The sequence below is a fragment of the Cherax quadricarinatus genome, chromosome 23, assembly GCF_038502225.1.
Source record: "Cherax quadricarinatus isolate ZL_2023a chromosome 23, ASM3850222v1, whole genome shotgun sequence".
Taxonomy (NCBI): Eukaryota; Metazoa; Arthropoda; class Malacostraca; order Decapoda; family Parastacidae; genus Cherax; species Cherax quadricarinatus.
The window spans coordinates 35,542,175-35,565,184 of record NC_091314.1 but is presented as its reverse complement, the minus strand read 5'-3'; positions in this window follow the sequence as shown (position 1 = coordinate 35,565,184).

Genomic DNA, 23,010 nt, shown 5'->3' with positions numbered 1-23,010 from the left:
TCACTTGGTAATCTTCCTCTGGTATCTCTCACTTGGTACTCTTCCTCTGGTCTCTCTCACTTGGTAATCTTCCCCTGGTATCTCTCACTTGGTACTCTTCCCCTGGTATCTCTCACTTGGTAATCTTCCCCTGGTATCTCTCACTTGGTAATCTTCCCCTGGTATCTCTCACTTGGTAATCTTCCCCTGGTATCTCTCACTTGGTACTCTTCCTCTGGTCTCTCTCACTTGGTAATCTTCCCCTGGTATCTCTCACTTGGTACTCTTCCTCTGGTCTCTCTCACTTGGTAATCTTCCCCTGGTATCTCTCACTTGGTACTCTTCCTCTGGTATCTCTCACTTGGTAATCTTCCCCTGGTATCTCTCACTTGGTAATCTTCCCCTGGTATCTCTCACTTGGTACTCTTCCTCTGGTCTCTCTCACTTGGTAATCTTCCCCTGGTATCTCTCACTTGGTACTCTTCCCCTGGTATCTCTCACTTGGTAATCTTCCCCTGGTATCTCTCACTTGGTAATCTTCCCCTGGTATCTCTCACTTGGTAATCTTCCCCTGGTATCTCTCACTTGGTACTCTTCCTCTGGTCTCTCTCACTTGGTAATCTTCCCCTGGTATCTCTCACTTGGTAATCTTCCCCTGGTATCTCTCACTTGGTACTCTTCCTCTGGTCTCTCTCACTTGGTACTCTTCCTCTGGTCTCTCTCACTTGGTAATCTTCCCCTGGTATCTCTCACTTGGTAATCTTCCCCTGGTCTCTCTCACTTGGTAATCTTCCCCTGGTATCTCTCACTTGGTAATCTTCCCCTGGTATCTCTCACTTGGTAATCTTCCCCTGGTATCTCTCACTTGGTACTCTTCCTCTGGTATCTCTCACTTGGTAATCTTCCCCTGGTATCTCTCACTTGGTAATCTTCCCCTGGTATCTCTCACTTGGTAATCTTCCCCTGGTATCTCTCACTTGGTACTCTTCCTCTGGTATCTCTCACTTGGTAATCTTCCCCTGGTATCTCTCACTTGGTAATCTTCCCCTGGTATCTCTCACTTGGTACTCTTCCTCTGGTATCTCTCACTTGGTAATCTTCCCCTGGTATCTCTCACTTGGTAATCTTCCTCTGGTATCTCTCACTTGGTAATCTTCCCCTGGTATCTCTCACTTGGTAATCTTCCTCTGGTATCTCTCACTTGGTAATCTTCCCCTGGTATCTCTCACTTGGTACTCTTCCTCTGGTATCTCTCACTTGGTAATCTTCCCCTGGTATCTCTCACTTGGTACTCTTCCTCTGGTATCTCTCACTTGGTAATCTTCCTCTGGTATCTCTCACTTGGTAATCTTCCCCTGGTATCTCTCACTTGGTAATCTTCCCCTGGTATCTCTCACTTGGTACTCTTCCTCTGGTATCTCTCACTTGGTACTCTTCCTCTGGTATCTCTCACTTGGTAATCTTCCCCTGGTATCTCTCACTTGGTACTCTTCCTCTGGTCTCTCTCACTTGGTAATCTTCCCCTGGTATCTCTCACTTGGTACTCTTCCTCTGGTCTCTCTCACTTGGTAATCTTCCCCTGGTATCTCTCACTTGGTAATCTTCCCCTGGTATCTCTCACTTGGTACTCTTCCTCTGGTATCTCTCACTTGGTAATCTTCCCCTGGTATCTCTCACTTGGTAATCTTCCCCTGGTATCTCTCACTTGGTAATCTTCCCCTGGTATCTCTCACTTGGTAATCTTCCCCTGGTATCTCTCACTTGGTAATCTTCCCCTGGTATCTCTCACTTGGTAATCTTCCCCTGGTATCTCTCACTTGGTAATCTTCCCCTGGTATCTCTCACTTGGTAATCTTCCCCTGGTATCTCTCACTTGGTAATCTTCCTCTGGTCTCTCTCACTTGGTAATCTTCCCCTGGTATCTCTCACTTGGTACTCTTCCTCTGGTATCTCTCACTTGGTAATCTTCCTCTGGTATCTCTCACTTGGTAATCTTCCCCTGGTATCTCTCACTTGGTAATCTTCCTCTGGTATCTCTCACTTGGTACTCTTCCTCTGGTATCTCTCACTTGGTAATCTTCCTCTGGTATCTCTCACTTGGTAATCTTCCCCTGGTATCTCTCACTTGGTACTCTTCCTCTGGTCTCTCTCACTTGGTAATCTTCCCCTGGTATCTCTCACTTGGTAATCTTCCTCTGGTCTCTCTCACTTGGTAATCTTCCCCTGGTATCTCTCACTTGGTAATCTTCCTCTGGTATCTCTCACTTGGTAATCTTCCCCTGGTATCTCTCACTTGGTAATCTTCCCCTGGTATCTCTCACTTGGTAATCTTCCCCTGGTATCTCTCACTTGGTACTCTTCCTCTGGTATCTCTCACTTGGTAATCTTCCCCTGGTATCTCTCACTTGGTAATCTTCCTCTGGTATCTCTCACTTGGTAATCTTCCCCTGGTATCTCTCACTTGGTACTCTTCCTCTGGTATCTCTCACTTGGTAATCTTCCCCTGGTATCTCTCACTTGGTAATCTTCCCCTGGTATCTCTCACTTGGTACTCTTCCTCTGGTATCTCTCACTTGGTAATCTTCCCCTGGTATCTCTCACTTGGTACTCTTCCTCTGGTATCTCTCACTTGGTAATCTTCCCCTGGTATCTCTCACTTGGTACTCTTCCTCTGGTCTCTCTCACTTGGTAATCTTCCCCTGGTATCTCTCACTTGGTAATCTTCCCCTGGTATCTCTCACTTGGTAATCTTCCTCTGGTATCTCTCACTTGGTAATCTTCCCCTGGTATCTCTCACTTGGTACTCTTCCTCTGGTATCTCTCACTTGGTAATCTTCCCCTGGTATCTCTCACTTGGTACTCTTCCTCTGGTCTCTCTCACTTGGTAATCTTCCCCTGGTATCTCTCACTTGGTAATCTTCCCCTGGTATCTCTCACTTGGTACTCTTCCCCTGGTATCTCTCACTTGGTAATCTTCCCCTGGTATCTCTCACTTGGTAATCTTCCTCTGGTATCTCTCACTTGGTACTCTTCCTCTGGTATCTCTCACTTGGTAATCTTCCCCTGGTATCTCTCACTTGGTACTCTTCCCCTGGTATCTCTCACTTGGTAATCTTCCCCTGGTATCTCTCACTTGGTAATCTTCCCTGGTCTCTCTCACTTGGTATCTTCCTCTGGTCTCTCTCACTTGGTAATCTTCCCCTGGTATCTCTCACTTGGTACTCTTCCTCTGGTCTCTCTCACTTGGTAATCTTCCTCTGGTATCTCTCACTTGGTAATCTTCCCCTGGTATCTCTCACTTGGTACTCTTCCTCTGGTATCTCTCACTTGGTAATCTTCCCCTGGTATCTCTCACTTGGTACTCTTCCTCTGGTATCTCTCACTTGGTAATCTTCCCCTGGTATCTCTCACTTGGTAATCTTCCCCTGGTATCTCTCACTTGGTAATCTTCCCCTGGTATCTCTCACTTGGTACTCTTCCTCTGGTCTCTCTCACTTGGTACTCTTCCTCTGGTATCTTCCTCTGGTCTCTCTCACTTGGTAATCTTCCCCTGGTATCTCTCACTTGGTAATCTTCCCCTGGTATCTCTCACTTGGTACTCTTCCTCTGGTATCTCTCACTTGGTAATCTTCCCCTGGTATCTCTCACTTGGTACTCTTCCTCTGGTCTCTCTCACTTGGTAATCTTCCCCTGGTATCTCTCACTTGGTACTCTTCCCCTGGTATCTCTCACTTGGTAATCTTCCTCTGGTATCTCTCACTTGGTAATCTTCCCCTGGTATCTCTCACTTGGTAATCTTCCTCTGGTATCTCTCACTTGGTAATCTTCCCCTGGTATCTCTCACTTGGTAATCTTCCCCTGGTATCTCTCACTTGGTAATCTTCCTCTGGTATCTCTCACTTGGTAATCTTCCCCTGGTATCTCTCACTTGGTAATCTTCCTCTGGTATCTCTCACTTGGTAATCTTCCCCTGGTATCTCTCACTTGGTAATCTTCCTCTGGTCTCTCTCACTTGGTAATCTTCCCCTGGTATCTCTCACTTGGTACTCTTCCTCTGGTCTCTCTCACTTGGTAATCTTCCTCTGGTATCTCTCACTTGGTAATCTTCCCCTGGTATCTCTCACTTGGTAATCTTCCTCTGGTATCTCTCACTTGGTAATCTTCCCCTGGTATCTCTCACTTGGTACTCTTCCTCTGGTATCTCTCACTTGGTAATCTTCCCCTGGTATCTCTCACTTGGTAATCTTCCCCTGGTATCTCTCACTTGGTAATCTTCCCCTGGTATCTCTCACTTGGTAATCTTCCCCTGGTATCTCTCACTTGGTAATCTTCCTCTGGTATCTCTCACTTGGTAATCTTCCCCTGGTATCTCTCACTTGGTACTCTTCCTCTGGTCTCTCTCACTTGGTAATCTTCCCCTGGTATCTCTCACTTGGTAATCTTCCCCTGGTATCTCTCACTTGGTAATCTTCCCCTGGTATCTCTCACTTGGTAATTCCTCTGGTATCTCTCACTTGGTACTCTTCCTCTGGTATCTCTCACTTGGTAATCTTCCCCTGGTATCTCTCACTTGGTACTCTTCCTCTGGTATCTCTCACTTGGTACTCTTCCTCTGGTATCTCTCACTTGGTAATCTTCCCCTGGTATCTCTCACTTGGTAATCTTCCCTGGTATCTCTCACTTGGTAATCTTCCTCTGGTATCTCTCACTTGGTACTCTTCCTCTGGTATCTCTCACTTGGTAATCTTCCCTCTGGTATCTCTCACTTGGTAATCTTCCTCTGGTATCTCTCACTTGGTAATCTTCCCCTGGTATCCTCTGGTATCTCTCACTTGTTAATCGTCCCCTGTTATCTCTCACTTGGTAATCTTCCCCTGGTATCTCTCACTTGGTAATCTTCCTCTGGTATCTCTCACTTGGTAATCTTCCTCTGGTATCTCTCACTTGGTAATCTTCCCCTCTGGTATCTCTCACTTGGTAATCTTCCCCTGGTATCTCTCACTTGGTACTCTTCCTCTGGTATCTCTCACTTGGTAATCTTCCCCTGGTATCTCTCACTTGGTAATCTTCCCCTGGTATCTCTCACTTGGTAATCTTCCCCTGGTATCTCTCACTTGGTAATCTTCCCCTGGTATCTCTCACTTGGTAATCTTCCCCTGGTATCTCTCACTTGGTACTCTTCCTCTGGTATCTCTCACTTGGTAATCTTCCCCTGGTATCTCTCACTTGGTAATCTTCCCCTGGTATCTCTCACTTGGTAATCTTCCCCTGGTATCTCTCACTTGGTAATCTTCCCCTGGTATCTCTCACTTGGTAATCTTCCTCTGGTATCTCTCACTTGGTAATCTTCCCCTGGTATCTCTCACTTGGTACTCTTCCTCTGGTATCTCTCACTTGGTATCTCTCACTTGGTAATCTTCCTCTGGTATCTCTCACTTGGTAATCTTCCTCTCTCTCACTTGGTAATCTTCCCCTGGTATCTCTCACTTGGTACTCTTCCTCTGGTATCTCTCACTTGGTAATCTTCCTCTGGTATCTCTCACTTGGTAATCTTCCTCTGGTATCTCTCACTTGGTAATCTTCCCCTGGTATCTCTCACTTGGTAATCTTCCCCTGGTATCTCTCACTTGGTACTCTTCCTCTGGTATCTCTCACTTGGTAATCTTCCTTCCCCTGGTATCTCTCTCACTTGGTAATCTTCCCCTGGTATCTCTCACTTGGTAATCTTCCCCTGGTATCTCTCACTTGGTAATCTTCCTCTGGTATCTCTCACTTGGTACTCTTCCTCTGGTATCTCTCACTTGGTAATCTTCCCCTGGTATCTCTCACTTGGTAATCTTCCTCTGGTATCTCTCACTTGGTAATCTTCCCCTGGTATCTCTCACTTGGTAATCTTCCCCTGGTATCTCTCACTTGGTAATCTTCCCCTGGTATCTCTCACTTGGTAATCTTCCCCTGGTATCTCTCACTTGGTAATCTTCCCCTGGTATCTCTCACTTGGTAATCTTCCCCTGGTATCTCTCACTTGGTAATCTTCCCCTGGTATCTCTCACTTGGTAATCTTCCCCTGGTATCTCTCACTTGGTAATCTTCCCCTGGTATCTCTCACTTGGTAATCTTCCTCTGGTATCTCTCACTTGGTACTCTTCCTCTGGTATCTCTCACTTGGTAATCTTCCCCTGGTATCTCTCACTTGGTAATCTTCCCCTGGTATCTCTCACTTGGTAATCTTCCCCTGGTATCTCTCACTTGGTAATCTTCCCCTGGTATCTCTCACTTGGTAATCTTCCCCTGGTATCTCTCACTTGGTACTCTTCCTCTGGTATCTCTCACTTGGTAATCTTCCTCTGGTATCTCTCACTTGGTACTCTTCCCCTGGTATCTCTCACTTGGTAATCTTCCCCTGGTATCTCTCACTTGGTAATCTTCCCCTGGTATCTCTCACTTGGTATCTTCCCCTGGTATCTCTCACTTGGTACTCTTCCCCTGGTATCTCTCACTTGGTAATCTTCCCCTGGTATCTCTCACTTGGTAATCTTCTTGGTATCTCTCACTTGGTAATCTTCCCCTGGTATCTCTCACTTGGTAATCTTCCCCTGGTATCTCTCACTTGGTAATCTCTTCCTCTGGTATCTCTCACTTGGTAATCTTCCCCTGGTATCTCTCACTTGGTAATCTTCCCCTGGTATCTCTCACTTGGTAATCTTCCTCTGGTATCTCTCACTTGGTAATCTTCCTCTGGTATCTCTCACTTGGTAATCTTCCTCTGGTCTCTCTCACTTGGTAATCTTCCTCTGGTATCTCTCACTTGGTAATCTTCCTCTGGTATCTCTCACTTGGTAATCTTCCCCTGGTATCTCTCACTTGGTAATCTTCCTCTGGTATCTCTCACTTGGTAATCTTCCTCTGGTATCTCTCACTTGGTAATCTTCCCCTGGTATCTCTCACTTGGTAATCTTCCCCTGGTATCTCTCACTTGGTAATCTTCCCCTGGTATCTCTCACTTGGTAATCTTCCCCTGGTATCTCTCACTTGGTAATCTTCCCCTGGTATCTCTCACTTGGTAATCTTCCCCTCTCTCACTTGGTACTCTTCCTCTGGTATCTCTCACTTGGTAATCTTCCCCTGGTATCTCTCACTTGGTAATCTTCCCCTGGTATCTCTCACTTGGTAATCTTCCTCTGGTATCTCTCACTTGGTAATCTTCCCCTGGTATCTCTCACTTGGTAATCTTCCCCTGGTATCTCTCACTTGGTAATCTTCCCCTGGTATCTCTCACTTGGTAATCTTCCCCTGGTATCTCTCACTTGGTACTCTTCCCCTGGTATCTCTCACTTGGTAATCTTCCCCTGGTATCTCTCACTTGGTAATCTTCCCCTGGTATCTCTCACTTGGTAATCTTCCCCTGGTATCTCTCACTTGGTAATCTTCCCCTGGTATCTCTCACTTGGTAATCTTCCCCTGGTATCTCTCACTTGGTAATCTTCCTCTGGTATCTCTCACTTGGTAATCTTCCCCTGGTATCTCTCACTTGGTAATCTTCCCCTGGTATCTCTCACTTGGTAATCTTCCCCTGGTATCTCTCACTTGGTAATCTTCCCCTGGTATCTCTCACTTGGTAATCTTCCCCTGGTATCTCTCACTTGGTAATCTTCCTCTGGTATCTCTCACTTGGTAATCTTCCTCTGGTATCTCTCACTTGGTAATCTTCCCCTGGTATCTCTCACTTGGTAATCTTCCCCTGGTATCTCTCACTTGGTAATCTTCCTCTGGTATCTCTCACTTGGTAATCTTCCCCTGGTATCTCTCACTTGGTAATCTTCCCCTGGTATCTCTCACTTGGTAATCTTCCCCTGGTATCTCTCACTTGGTAATCTTCCCCTGGTATCTCTCACTTGGTAATCTTCCCCTGGTATCTCTCACTTGGTAATCTTCCCCTGGTATCTCTCACTTGGTAATCTTCCCCTGGTATCTCTCACTTGGTAATCTTCCCCTGGTATCTCTCACTTGGTAATCTTCCTCCTGGTATCTCTCACTTGGTAATCTTCCCCTGGTATCTCTCACTTGGTAATCTTCCCCTGGTATCTCTCACTTGGTAATCTTCCCCTGGTATCTCTCACTTGGTAATCTTCCCCTGGTATCTCTCACTTGGTAATCTTCCTCTGGTATCTCTCACTTGGTAATCTTCCCCTGGTATCTCTCACTTGGTAATCTTCCCCTGGTATCTCTCACTTGGTAATCTTCCCCTGGTATCTCTCACTTGGTAATCTTCCCCTGGTATCTCTCACTTGGTAATCTTCCCCTGGTATCTCTCACTTGGTAATCTTCCCCTGGTATCTCTCACTTGGTAATCTTCCCCTGGTATCTCTCACTTGGTAATCTTCCCCTGGTATCTCTCACTTGGTAATCTTCCTCTGGTATCTCTCACTTGGTAATCTTCCCCTGGTATCTCTCACTTGGTAATCTTCCCCTGGTATCTCTCACTTGGTACTCTTCCTCTGGTATCTCTCACTTGGTAATCTTCCTCTGGTATCTCTCACTTGGTAATCTTCCCCTGGTATCTCTCACTTGGTACTCTTCCTCTGGTATCTCTCACTTGGTAATCTTCCCCTGGTATCTCTCACTTGGTAATCTCTTCCTCTGGTATCTCTCATCTTCCTCTGGTATCTCTCACTTGGTAATCTTCCCCTGGTATCTCTCACTTGGTACTCTTCCTCTGGTATCTCTCACTTGGTACTCTTCCTCTGGTATCTCTCACTTGGTAATCTTCCCCTGGTATCTCTCACTTGGTACTCTTCCTCTGGTATCTCTCACTTGGTAATCTTCCCCTGGTATCTCTCACTTGGTAATCTTCCCCTGGTATCTCTCACTTGGTAATCTTCCTCTGGTATCTCTCACTTGGTAATCTTCCCCTGGTATCTCTCACTTGGTAATCTTCCTCTGGTATCTCTCACTTGGTAATCTTCCTCTGGTATCTCTCACTTGGTAATCTTCCCCTGGTATCTCTCACTTGGTAATCTTCCCCTGGTATCTCTCACTTGGTAATCTTCCCCTGGTATCTCTCACTTGGTAATCTTCCCCTGGTATCTCTCACTTGGTAATCTTCCCCTGGTATCTCTCACTTGGTAATCTTCCCCTGGTATCTCTCACTTGGTACTCTTCCCCTGGTATCTCTCATCTTCCCCTGGTATCTCTCACTTGGTAATCTTCCCCTGGTATCTCTCACTTGGTAATCTTCCCCTGGTATCTCTCACTTGGTAATCTTCCTCTGGTATCTCTCACTTGGTAATCTTCCCCTGGTATCTCTCACTTGGTAATCTTCCCCTGGTATCTCTCACTTGGTAATCTTCCTCTGGTATCTCTCACTTGGTAATCTTCCCCTGGTATCTCTCACTTGGTACTCTTCCCCTGGTATCTCTCACTTGGTAATCTTCCTCTGGTATCTCTCACTTGGTAATCTTCCCCTGGTATCTCTCACTTGGTAATCTTCCCCTGGTATCTCTCACTTGGTAATCTTCCTCTGGTCTCTCTCACTTGGTAATCTTCCTCTGGTCTCTCTCACTTGGTACTCTTCCTCTGGTATCTCTCACTTGGTAATCTTCCCCTGGTATCTCTCACTTGGTAATCTTCCCCTGGTATCTCTCACTTGGTAATCTTCCCCTGGTATCTCTCACTTGGTACTCTTCCTCTGGTATCTCTCACTTGGTAATCTTCCCCTGGTATCTCTCACTTGGTAATCTTCCCCTGGTATCTCTCACTTGGTAATCTTCCCCTGGTATCTCTCACTTGGTAATCTTCCCCTGGTATCTCTCACTTGGTACTCTTCCCCTGGTATCTCTCACTTGGTACTCTTCCTCTGGTATCTCTCACTTGGTAATCTTCCCCTGGTATCTCTCACTTGGTAATCTTCCCCTGGTATCTCTCACTTGGTACTCTTCCCCTGGTATCTCTCACTTGGTAATCTTCCCCTGGTCTCTCTCACTTGGTAATCTTCCTCTGGTATCTCTCACTTGGTAATCTTCCTCTGGTCTCTCTCACTTGGTAATCTTCCTCTGGTATCTCTCACTTGGTAATCTTCCTCTGGTCTCTCTCACTTGGTAATCTTCCCCTGGTCTCTCTCACTTGGTAATCTTCCTCTGGTATCTCTCACTTGGTAATCTTCCTCTGGTATCTCTCACTTGGTAATCTTCCCCTGGTATCTCTCACTTGGTAATCTTCCTCTGGTATCTCTCACTTGGTACTCTTCCTCTGGTATCTCTCACTTGGTAATCTTCCCCTGGTACTCTCTCTGGTATCTCTCACTTGGTACTCTTCCCCTGGTATCTCTCACTTGGTACTCTTCCCCTGGTATCTCTCACTTGGTACTCTTCCTCTGGTATCTCTCACTTGGTACTCTTCCCCTGGTATCTCTCACTTGGTAATCTTCCCCTGGTCTCTCTCACTTGGTAATCTTCCTCTGGTATCTCTCACTTGGTAATCTTCCCCTGGTATCTCTCACTTGGTAATCTTCCCCTGGTATCTCTCACTTGGTACTCTTCCTCTTGGTAATCTTCCCCTGGTATCTCTCACTTGGTAATCTTCCCCTGGTATCTCTCACTTGGTAATCTTCCTCTGGTATCTCTCACTTGGTAATCTTCCCCTGGTATCTCTCACTTGGTAATCTTCCTCTGGTATCTCTCACTTGGTACTCTTCCTCTGGTATCTCTCACTTGGTAATCTTCCCCTGGTATCTCTCACTTGGTAATCTTCCTCTGGTATCTCTCACTTGGTAATCTTCCCCTGGTATCTCTCACTTGGTAATCTTCCCCTGGTATCTCTCACTTGGTAATCTTCCTCTGGTCTCTCTCACTTGGTAATCTTCCCCTGGTATCTCTCACTTGGTAATCTTCCCCTGGTATCTCTCACTTGGTAATCTTCCCCTGGTATCTCTCACTTGGTAATCTTCCCCTGGTATCTCTCACTTGGTAATCTTCCTCTGGTATCTCTCACTTGGTAATCTTCCCCTGGTATCTCTCACTTGGTAATCTTCCCCTGGTATCTCTCACTTGGTAATCTTCCCCTGGTATCTCTCACTTGGTAATCTTCCCCTGGTATCTCTCACTTGGTAATCTTCCCCTGGTATCTCTCACTTGGTACTCTTCCCCTGGTATCTCTCACTTGGTACTCTTCCCCTGGTATCTCTCACTTGGTACTCTTCCTCTGGTATCTCTCACTTGGTAATCTTCCCCTGGTATCTCTCACTTGGTAATCTTCCTCTGGTCTCTCTCACTTGGTAATCTTCCCCTGGTATCTCTCACTTGGTAATCTTCCCCTGGTATCTCTCACTTGGTAATCTTCTCACTCTCACTTGGTAATCTTCCTCTGGTATCTCTCACTTGGTACTCTTCTCTCTCACTTGGTAATCTTCCCCTGGTATCTTCCTCTGGTATCTCTCACTTGGTAATCTTCCCCTGGTATCTCTCACTTGGTACTCTTCCTCTGGTATCTCTCACTTGGTAATCTTCCCCTGGTATCTCTCACTTGGTACTCTTCCTCTGGTATCTCTCACTTGGTAATCTTCCCCTGGTATCTCTCACTTGGTACTCTTCCTCTGGTATCTCTCACTTGGTAATCTTCCCCTGGTATCTCTCACTTGGTACTCTTCCTCTGGTATCTCTCACTTGGTAATCTTCCCCTGGTATCTCTCACTTGGTACTCTTCCCCTGGTATCTCTCACTTGGTACTCTTCCCCTGGTATCTCTCACTTGGTACTCTTCCTCTGGTATCTCTCACTTGGTAATCTTCCCCTGGTATCTCTCACTTGGTACTCTTCCCCTGGTATCTCTCACTTGGTACTCTTCTTCTGGTCTCTCTCACTTGGTACTCTTCCTCTGGTATCTCTCACTTGGTACTCTTCCTCTGGTCTCTCTCACTTGGTAATCTTCCTCTGGTATCTCTCACTTGGTAATCTTCCTCTGGTCTCTCTCACTTGGTAATCTTCCCCTGGTATCTCTCACTTGGTAATCTTCCCCTGGTATCTCTCACTTGGTAATCTTCCCCTGGTATCTCTCACTTGGTAATCTTCCCCTGGTATCTCTCACTTGGTAATCTTCCCCTGGTATCTCTCACTTGGTACTCTTCCTCTGGTCTCTCTCACTTGGTAATCTTCCCCTGGTATCTCTCACTTGGTACTCTTCCCCTGGTCTCTCTCACTTGGTAATCTTCCTCTGGTATCTCTCACTTGGTACTCTTCCTCTGGTCTCTCTCACTTGGTAATCTTCCCCTGGTATCTCTCACTTGGTAATCTTCCTCTGGTCTCTCTCACTTGGTAATCTTCCCCTGGTATCTCTCACTTGGTACTCTTCCTCTGGTATCTCTCACTTGGTACTCTTCCTCTGGTCTCTCTCACTTGGTAATCTTCCCCTGGTATCTCTCACTTGGTACTCTTCCTCTGGTATCTCTCACTTGGTACTCTTCCTCTGGTCTCTCTCACTTGGTAATCTTCCCCTGGTATCTCTCACTTGGTACTCTTCCTCTGGTATCTCTCACTTGGTACTCTTCCTCTGGTCTCTCTCACTTGGTAATCTTCCCCTGGTATCTCTCACTTGGTAATCTTCCCCTGGTATCTCTCACTTGGTACTCTTCCCCTGGTCTCTCTCACTTGGTAATCTTCCTCTGGTATCTCTCACTTGGTACTCTTCCTCTGGTCTCTCTCACTTGGTAATCTTCCCCTGGTATCTCTCACTTGGTAATCTTCCCCTGGTATCTCTCACTTGGTACTCTTCCCCTGGTCTCTCTCACTTGGTAATCTTCCTCTGGTCTCTCTCACTTGGTACTCTTCCTCTGGTCTCTCTCACTTGGTAATCTTCCCCTGGTATCTCTCACTTGGTACTCTTCCTCTGGTATCTCTCACTTGGTACTCTTCCTCTGGTATCTCTCACTTGGTAATCTTCCCCTGGTATCTCTCACTTGGTACTCTTCCTCTGGTATCTCTCACTTGGTACTCTTCCTCTGGTCTCTCTCACTTGGTACTCTTCTTCTGGTCTCTCTCACTTGGTACTCTTCTTCTGCTCTCTCTCACTTGGTACTCTTCCTCTGGTCTCTCTCACTTGGTACTCTTCCACTTCTCTCTCTCACTTGGTACTCTTCCTCTGGTCTCTCTCACTTGGTAATCTTCCCCTGGTATCTCTCACTTGGTACTCTTCCTCTGGTCTCTCTCACTTGGTAATCTTCCCCTGGTATCTCTCACTTGGTACTCTTCCTCTGGTCTCTCTCACTTGGTAATCTTCCCCTGGTATCTCTCACTTGGTACTCTTCCTCTGGTCTCTCTCACTTGGTAATCTTCCCCTGGTATCTCTCACTTGGTACTCTTCCTCTGGTCTCTCTCACTTGGTAATCTTCCTCTGGTATCTCTCACTTGGTACTCTTCCTCTGGTCTCTCTCACTTGGTACTCTTCCTCTGGTCTCTCTCACTTGGTAATCTTCCCCTGGTATCTCTCACTTGGTACTCTTCCTCTGGTCTCTCTCACTTGGTAATCTTCCCCTGGTATCTCTCACTTGGTACTCTTCCTCTGGTCTCTCTCACTTGGTAATCTTCCCCTGGTATCTCTCACTTGGTACTCTTCCTCTGGTCTCTCTCACTTGGTAATCTTCCTCTGGTATCTCTCACTTGGTACTCTTCCTCTGGTCTCTCTCACTTGGTAATCTTCCCCTGGTATCTCTCACTTGGTACTCTTCCTCTGGTCTCTCTCACTTGGTAATCTTCCCCTGGTATCTCTCACTTGGTACTCTTCCACTTCTCTCTCTCACTTGGTACTCTTCCTCTGGTCTCTCTCACTTGGTACTCTTCCTCTGGTCTCTCTCACTTGGTACTCTTCCTCTGGTCTCTCTCACTTGGTACTCTTCCTCTGGTCTCTCTAACTTGGTACTCTTCCTCTGGTCTCTCTCATTTGGTACTCTTCTTCTGGTCTCTCTCACTTGGTACTCTTCCTCTGGTCTCTCTCATTTGGTACTCTTCCTCTGGTCTCTCTCAGTTGGTACTCTTACTCTGGTCTCTCTCACTTGGTACTCTTCCTCTGGTCTCTCTCATTTGGTACTCTTCCTCTGGTCTCTCTCAGTTGGTACTCTTCCTCTGGTCTCTCTCGGTACTCTTCCTCTGGTCTCTCTCGGTACTCTTCCTCTGGTCTCTCTCATTTGGTACTCTTCTTCTGGTCTCTCTCACTTGGTACTCTTCCTCTGGTCTCTCTCATTTGGTACTCTTCCTCTGGTCTCTCTCATTTGGTACTCTTCCTCTGGTCTCTCTCGGTACTCTTCCTCTGGTCTCTCTCGGTACTCTTCCTCTGGTCTCTCTCATTTGGTACTCTTCTTCTGGTCTCTCTCATTTGGTACTCTTCCTCTGGTCTCTCTCATTTGGTACTCTTCCTCTGGTCTCTCTCAATTGATACCCTTCCTCTGGTCTCTCTCAGTTGGAACTCTTCCTATGATGTCTCTCACTTGGTACTCTTAATCTGGTCTCTCACGCTTGGTACTATTCCTATGGTCTCTTTCGGTTGATGCTCTCCTTTGATCTCTCCTTCACTTGGTACTCTTCCTCTGATCTTCGTCTCAGTTGGTACTCTTCCTCTGGTTTCATTCTCAGATGGTACTCTTCCTCTGATTTCCCTCTCAGTTGGTACTCTTCCTCTGGTCTCTTTAACTTGGTACTCTTCTTCTGATCTCTCAGTTGGTACTCTTCCTTTGATTTCTCTCTCAGTTGGTACTCTTCCTCTGGTCTCTATCACTTGGTACTCTTCCTCTGATCTCCCTCTCAGTTGGTACTCTTCCTCTGATCTCCCTCTCATTTGGTACTCTTCTCTGGTATCCCTCGGGTCCCATTCTCAGTTGGTACCCTTCCTCTGGTCTCCTTCTTAGGCCCTGTATAACCTTGGTACTCTTCTGGTCTCTTTCATTTGGTACTCTTCTTCTGGTCTCCCTCTCAGTTGGTACTCTTCTTCTGGTCTCCCTCTCAGTTGGTACTCTTCCTCTGGTCTTTTTCAGTTGGTACTCTTCCTCTGGTCTCACTCTCAGTTGGTACTCTTCTCTGGTATCCTTCGGGTCCCATTCTCAGTTGGTACTCTTCTCTGGTATCCCTCGGCTCCCATTCTCAGTTGGTACTCCTCCTCTGGTCTCCCTCTCAGTTGGTACTCTTCTTCTGATTCCCTCTCAGTTGGTACTCTTCCTCTGGTCTTCCTCTCAGTTTGTACTCATCCTCTTTTCTCCCTCTCAGTTGGTACTCTTCCTCTCGTCTCTTTCAGTTGGTACTCTTCCTCTGATCTCCCTCTCAGTTGGTACTCTTCCACTGGTCTGCTACCTCATAATCTTGTAACTGTTGGGGTTGAATTCCAGCAGCCACTTGTTGGGTCAGTCTTATAACACACTGAAATCCCACAACAGAATGTTGCAGAGGTATTCGACCTTTGCTTTTATTAGTTGCAAACACAACAGCATCACTCTCAAGTGTCTCTCTCATTGTATATACACTTGAGAGCTTTAATCTCTACTCTAGGGATTAAAATGTTTCTTACCAATGTTAAGAGTTAGTATTCCATCCTAACGACCCTCGTGTCATATTTAAGGCTTTACACCTTATTAACCACGCAGCCAATCATCAGCAAGAGCACGGGTCCAAAAACAGAGCCTTGCGGAGCTCTACTTGTTGGAGAAGTAGAAAAAAATTCAGCATAATACGATCCTCTATTAACAACGATTCGCCCACACTGTCGACTTTACCACGTCACTTGTTATTTAGTACCTTCCTGAGGTGGTCATCTCACTCTGACTGTCGGGGGACTCTGTCAGACGCTGTTTGACAATCTTTTTCCTTCATGTCTGATATTCACTTTATTTTACTCATCTGTCGCTCAGCTTTACTGGTGATTTTGAGGCCACTGTCTTTGAAGCATCTATTTCTCTCAGGTATTTTGTCTCTCTCTCTCTCTCTCTCTCTCTCTCTCTCTCTCTCTCTCTTATTACCGCATTGGTTTTATTTGATTAGGTTAAGAGTTCCTACCTATATTTACAACCTAAGAGCTGTTACCTACATCAACTCATTTAAGTCTTTTTATTGTTATGACACATACATAAAGGGAATAAAATGAAGGTGGAGCCATCTATGGGCCAGTAAATTCGTTTGGTCAACTTTATTTCATTATTGTCGTTGTGTTGTGCAAACACGTTCTATACTCGGTTTATTTTAAGAATGAATGATCTTAGAGGAAGTGATGTTCTTGAGAAAGGTACAGCCAGAGTGTAGTTGCTGTTCGCTGCCCGTCTTGTTGTATGGAAGTTCACTTCTCGCTGTCTATGAAGTGGAGGCAAGTGTAGTACTTTGACAACACTGGCCTTGTACATATCAGTAATGCCACCCACATTCCTCCAGTGTTGAAGGCTCTCCTGAAATAACAAATCTGTCAAGGCCGGGACCAGACGAGAGATGAGTCGTCTTCCTCTGTTCTTTATACTGTTAAGAAGTTGTAGGTGAGATGGGAGATAGGCAATCCAAGAAAGTAGAACATACTCGGGGTGTGAGCATACTTGTGCCTCGTCCAGTCTCGCAACCTCTGCTGTCGAGCAGATACAAGATAAGTCTAAGTGCTGTAAGCTTTCTGGCCGCTTTGTTTGCGAGATTTACTACGTAGTTCTTCATAGTTTGGAATCAAATTTCACCCCAAGGATATCAACCTCATCCCCGGGTTCCAACACACTCCCATTTATTATAACCACCGGTCCAACATTACCATCATGGTGCCTAGAGACCATCACCATTGTGCTTTCCCAGAAGCAAATGTTACCTGCCATAATTTTTTCCAGGCTGTAAACTGGTGGTTAATGTGACATCGAGCAGCTGGCATTTCCTCTCTTGGATAACTAAATGTCAGAGTACAATCGTCTGCATATTGATGTGATTCTGGGATGAGATGAAGAAGGTCATTGAAGTACACGTTCCACAACAACTGTCCGATTGTATTTAACTGGAACACTGGCACCACATACCACATAGTGGAGAGGTTCTGTAGCAGATCAGCAGCAGAGTGACCGTTACCAAAGCCATATCTGACGGTCACAAAGAAGTGAATGATAGTCGAAAACTCTGCCATCTTCTCTGAGATTGTCTCGAGAATCGTGCCAGTGATTGACAGGAGTGACACTGGTATGTTTGTCTGTGTCTGTCTGTCTGTCTGTCTGTCTCTGTCTCTGTCTCTGTCTCTGTCTGTCTCTCTCTCTCTTTCTCTCTCTCTCTCTCTCTCTCTCTCTCTCTCTCTCTCTCTCTCTCTCTCTCTCTCTCTCTCTCTCCCCTCGTTCCCAAAACAAGAGATCTGAAGCAGTCTTTGGCAAGAGGAACGTAACTTCCGTCAAAGGTGAAGGTTGCAAAGAATACCAGAGGAAGAGCTCCATTTTAAGAAACATTTTTTTTAAAGAGTTGAGAGAGAAGACTCGGCAGCTCCGGCTCTTAAAGCTGAGGCCAGACTCAGCAACTGTAACCTGCTCTTAGTACTTGCTGAGCTCTCTCTCAGAGACGGGTGACTCAGCTCTCTCTGAGAGACGGGTGACTCAGCATTCTCTGAGTGGCGGGTGACGTAAGTTCTATCTGAGACGGGTGGCTGAGTTCTGTCTTTCTGAGATACGGGTGACAGTTGTATCTTCGTGCATATGTCTATTTTCTAGACATGTTTCGCAGTTCTGTTTATCTTCTAGACAGAACTTGGAGACAGTTTTATCTATCGTGTTTATGTCTGTCTTCCAGACATGTATCGCGAGTTTGTTTATCTTATAGACAGTATTTAGGGACAGTTGGATGTGTTCTGTCTTCTCTTAGAGACTTCTTGTCTTGTCTATCTGGTGAGAAACAAGTGGCTGGGCTCTGTTTATCGAGTGAGAGATGACTGTGTTCTGTCTGTGTAATGATATAGAAAACTGCTGTCCTTATAATGAGAGACAGAAGACTTCTATCTAGTGTAAGACAGGTGGCTGTTCTGTCTACCCAGTGAGAGACAGGTGACTATTCTATCTATAAGGTGAGAGAGAGCTGATTGTTCTATCTAGTGAGAGACAGGTGACTTCTGTCTAGTAAGAGACAGGTGGCCGTTCTATCTTTAAAGTGAGTCCCGTGGCCTGGTGGCCAAAGCTTTCGCTTCACACGGCGAGGGTCCGGGTTCGATTCCCAGCGAGGGTAGCAACATTGGGCGTGTTTCTTTACACCGGTTATCTATGTTCACCCATCAGTAAAATGGGTACCTGGGAGTTAGTCGACTGGTGTGGGTCGCATCCTGGGACAAACCTATTATGCTGAGCATAACAAGGGGCTTTCTATATAGTAGTATGTCAGTGATGTCAGCTAGGACTGTATACCTTGTACATGTACTTGTAGAAAATAAGATATTATATCGTTATTATTGTTACTTCTGTCTAGTGAGAGACAGGTGGCTGTTCTGTGTGTCTAGTGAGATACAGATAGCTGCGCTCTGTCTATTGAGAAGCAGGTAGCTGTGTTTAGTCTATCACGTGAGACACAGAGTGTCGTGTTCTGTCTGCTAAGAGGGAGGTAGATGTGTTCTGCCTCGCGAGAAAGAGGTGCCTGTGTTCTGTCTGTCTTTAGAGATACAGGTAGCTGTGTCGTGTGTCACCAGTGACAGGTAGCCAAGTAGTGTCTCTGAGACGAGAGGCACTATATGTATCGTCATAGACAGGTAGCTGGATACCGTCTATGAGACGAGAGAGGCAGAGGGGGTTTGAGGCAGTAGAGGGAGCAGTATCGTAGTTTCCCTTAATGTGATGCCGGGAAGCATTCTGGCGGCGACGCCGACGGAGGTTATACCCTCGGGCGGTCTTCAGGAAGGTTGAAGAGGGTCTTCAGGAAGCCTGAAGGAGGTCTTGAAGGAAAAGAGCTGTTGTGGCCATAAAGGTCTTAAAGATGTGTTGGTGGAGGGGCAGGGTAGTTTGTCGATAAACACTGAGATGAAGGGCGATAAGTGAACGGATTCTTGGAAGACCTACTGGAGCAATGTCGTCAGGAACACTTGGTCCTGAATGCTGGGTGGGTGAGGACAGTCAGGTGGTCCTGAGTGCTGGGTGAGTGAGGACAGTCACGTGATCCTGAGTGCTGGGTGGGTGAGGACAGTCAGGTGGTCCTGAGTGCTGGGTGGGTGAGGACAGCCAGGTGGTCCTGAGTGCTGGGTGGCTGAGAACAGTCAAGTGGTCCTGAGTGCTGGGTGGGTGAGGACAGCCAGGTGGTCCTGAGTGCTGGGTGGCTGAGAACAGTCAGGTGGTCCTGAGTGCTGGGTGGGTGAGGACAGCCAGGTGGTCCTGAGTGCTGGGTGGCTGAGAACAGTCAGGTGGTCCTGAGTGCTGGGTGGGTGAGGACAGCCAGGTGGTCCTGAGTGCTAAGTGGCTGAGAACAGCTAGGTACAGCAACATACCCTGGGTTCACCAAAACTCGCACTGAGGAGAGGAACCTTATGACAACGTTTGAATTCGTCCTGGGTCATGGTCAAAGTCACAATGAGGCGAGAAAATTAAAAAAAAGGATGGAATATATATATATATATATATATATATATATATATATATATATATATATATATATATATATATATATATATAAAATATATATATATATATATATATAAAGAGAGAGAGAGAGAGGCAGTGGTGGTAGTGGTAGTAGTAGTAGTAGTGGAGATAGCAGTAGTAGCAGTGGTGGAGGATGTAGAATAAATAGCAGTGATTGTGGTAGTAGTTAAGTTAGCAGCCTGGGAAAACCGGGTAAGGAGGGTCCTTAAATTCTTTAAGAGGTTATCCACTGAAGGCTTAACTCTTACTGTCGCTGATAACTTTGGGGTTGGAAAAGTAAGGCAGAAGAGTGTCACTCTGTCTTCTACTAAGACTGGGCACACTATCTCAATAGAAGAAAAAGTTAAGTGAAGAGAACTGTCATACTTTATTAAAAAAAAAACAGTGCATGGAGATTAACGGGAAAGGAGCAAGTAGACTTTCAGCTTAATCCAGTTAATAAACTTTGGATCATGGGTGGGAAAAATGCGGCCCGAGGGCCATATGCGGTCCCCCAAATGTCTCTTTCCCAAGCCACGTTTGATGCATGTAATATAATTACTGAGACATGGTTTCAGGGGATGCTTTTCTTTAGTTCCCGGCTCTGTTAATACCGAGGTGAATGCATGTCAGCGCCACCTGTGTTCCAGCGTTCATACTTCCAATTTCCCTCCTGACAGCCAGGGAATTCTCGATTTTGCTTCTGTCTTCTCTTGGTCTTATGTTTACATCAGGTCCAGGAGGTGAGGTGTGTGTGCGTGTGTGTCTCAGTGTATACACAGAGTTTTATAATTATTTTAGGGATTAAAGTATTCTTGAATGATGGTGAACAGGTTACATGCAGCTTTAATGACCCTCGTGCAGTAGAAAGGCTTGAAGCCCCATTAACCAACCATCCTTCACGCACAGTCTTCCACCTGCCAACTGTAAGTATCACTTGTATCATGGCTCTTGTTGCTGCGGTTACTATGTTAGTATGTGGTTATTTTTTTGTTATTTAATATGAGGTTATTTATGTTACTTTTATGCTTAGTGCGTGGTTATTTTAACGTGATTATTTTATTTAGTTAGCATGTAGTTATTTTTGTTACTTTGATGCTTAGAACGTGGTTATTTAGTTAGCATGTGGTTATTTTTGTCGTATTGACTTCACTTCGGCCGTAAAGTGAAGATTAATTATCTTGCTTCACCTTTGTCTGGAGGCGTTTAGTGGACGTTGACTGTATATAAAGTGACCTCAGAGTGCTTGTTATAGGTCACTTCTAACCTCCGTCTGGCCCACCTTACGAAACATTTGTAGTCACACCTCGACAGAAGGTGTGGCTCGTAAAACTTATCAAAGCTAGTGATGTGGCCCTCCCTCCCGTGCTCTCCATGCTGCTGTTGCTGCCTCTCTTTTAGATCTAGTCTGTCGTTTCAGATCTAGACTGTCACAGCTTGTGTTTATCTGGGGGAGGAAAGAATGGGTCATACCCTGTCGGAAGCTTGTATGTCGTCTCATTTATCTGACCGGGATCACTGGATGTCAGTTGTCTGCCATAAAGGTATCCCTGAAGACGGAAATTTAAGAGGTCTTCTGAAGTTTCCCATTTTTTTTCCTTGATACTTTTCGATTTTATTTCGCTCGTAACTCGAAAATGCCTCATCAAATCGGCTTCAAAATTTCGACACTTAGGCGTTAACAAGGACCAGATTCTTTGAACACTTGTCATGTTCACGTGCCCTGTGACCAAAGTTGTTGAACACATTCCAAGCATCCTGGAAAGGCTCAGATAATTTCCAGAATTCTCAGTGGCGGAGCTTCAAACCATGAAAAATAATTGTCTCCCAATCGGACGATGGTGGAGAATGAAATTTCGTAGTGTAGGTGCTGCAGATTTGACCATTTTATGTATAAAATAGTGGTCTTTTCCAGTAAAATTACGTTAAATATATTTCAGTTCACCTCTTCTGAATAGCTTCAATATTTAATGATTGATGCATCTTAGTGTCGGGATAGTTCCTGGTAAGTCTCGTCTGCATGCTGCCAAATTTGTTGAAACTGTAAAACAGTAAAAAAAATCTTGGAATCGTTGGAATTAGTGCCATAACTGGAGAACAACTCATCTGGTCGGCTTCAAATTTTCACCACTGGTTCGTTTTCTGAATACAAGACCCACGGTACTGTTGGCTGCCATTATTCTCTATTTGTAAATTTTACTGAATAAATGGTGATTTTTTTTTATTTATTAACGAATGTCGCTGTATAGCCCTTGTGGCTTGGCGCTTCTTTTTGATTATAATAATAATAATAATAATAATAATAATAATAATGATAATAATAATAATAATAATAACGAATGCTTCTTCTGACTGGCTCTCAAAGTTGGTCAATTGTTTACCTGTTTTATCGAATTGGATTTTTTTTACAAAATTAGTAAATATTTTTTTTAGAGAATTGTAGAGAATTTTAAATAGGATTTAAGTGTGAAAAGATCGGCTTCAAACTTTTAGTGTAATTTCCTCAAAGTAAAACTGGGAGTGTAAGTGGGAGGGCAGGTCCCAGTTTGCAAGTTTTATTATTTTATGTTTTTTTTTTTTTATATTTTATTTAAAACTTCATGTACAAATATTAATAGGTACATATATAAAATAATGAACAAGGACAACATCAGTAAAACAATATATAAACACAAAACAATCCAGGCAACATCTGACAGTCTACTATATACAAGTTTTTAAAACATATCACAATTTAAGAAGGAATAAAGTTATAATAACAAAGGCCACAAAATGGCTATAAATAAAACTCCTAAAATTACAACCTCAACACAATAATGCTCCAAGCTTAATGACAATCACCCATAATACCACTCGCAACAAATACACCAGACCTACAATATGCCTTATTAAGAAACCTGTGCTGCCACACAGGTGACCCATCATCCCTCCCCCCCCCACTCACACACACACATTGAAAACTAACCCTATCACCAACCTGAATAATCATGACATTAATTATCCTCAATTTAGGATTATTATGACACATGTCACTTGAGGAAACATTATTTACAACCATGAATGGTACAGGACTACCAAAATTACAATACCTTAAATAAGAATAATAATAATAGGTAATTACGTCAAAACTGATGCTGGACCACGTTACAAAAAAAGGCAAAAATAACTCAGTGCTTCAAGGAAATAGTGAAAGGAAAACTCTCTCAAGAAAATTCAAATTCAATTGCAATACCAGTGCAAGTGGAACATAATACGCTACCAAAGAAATATACATGTTATATAATTTATAGGTTATACATTAATACATGTTATATATTTAATCTGTTCCTTACACCTTCCCCATCAAGGGAACTAAGCAAAACTTATCTTGCACAACCTCTCATCTGGTCACACACTAGTACCTCCAATCACACCCAACCACATCACTGCATTCCCAAGGAGGTGAGCCCGTTGAAATCCCCTGAA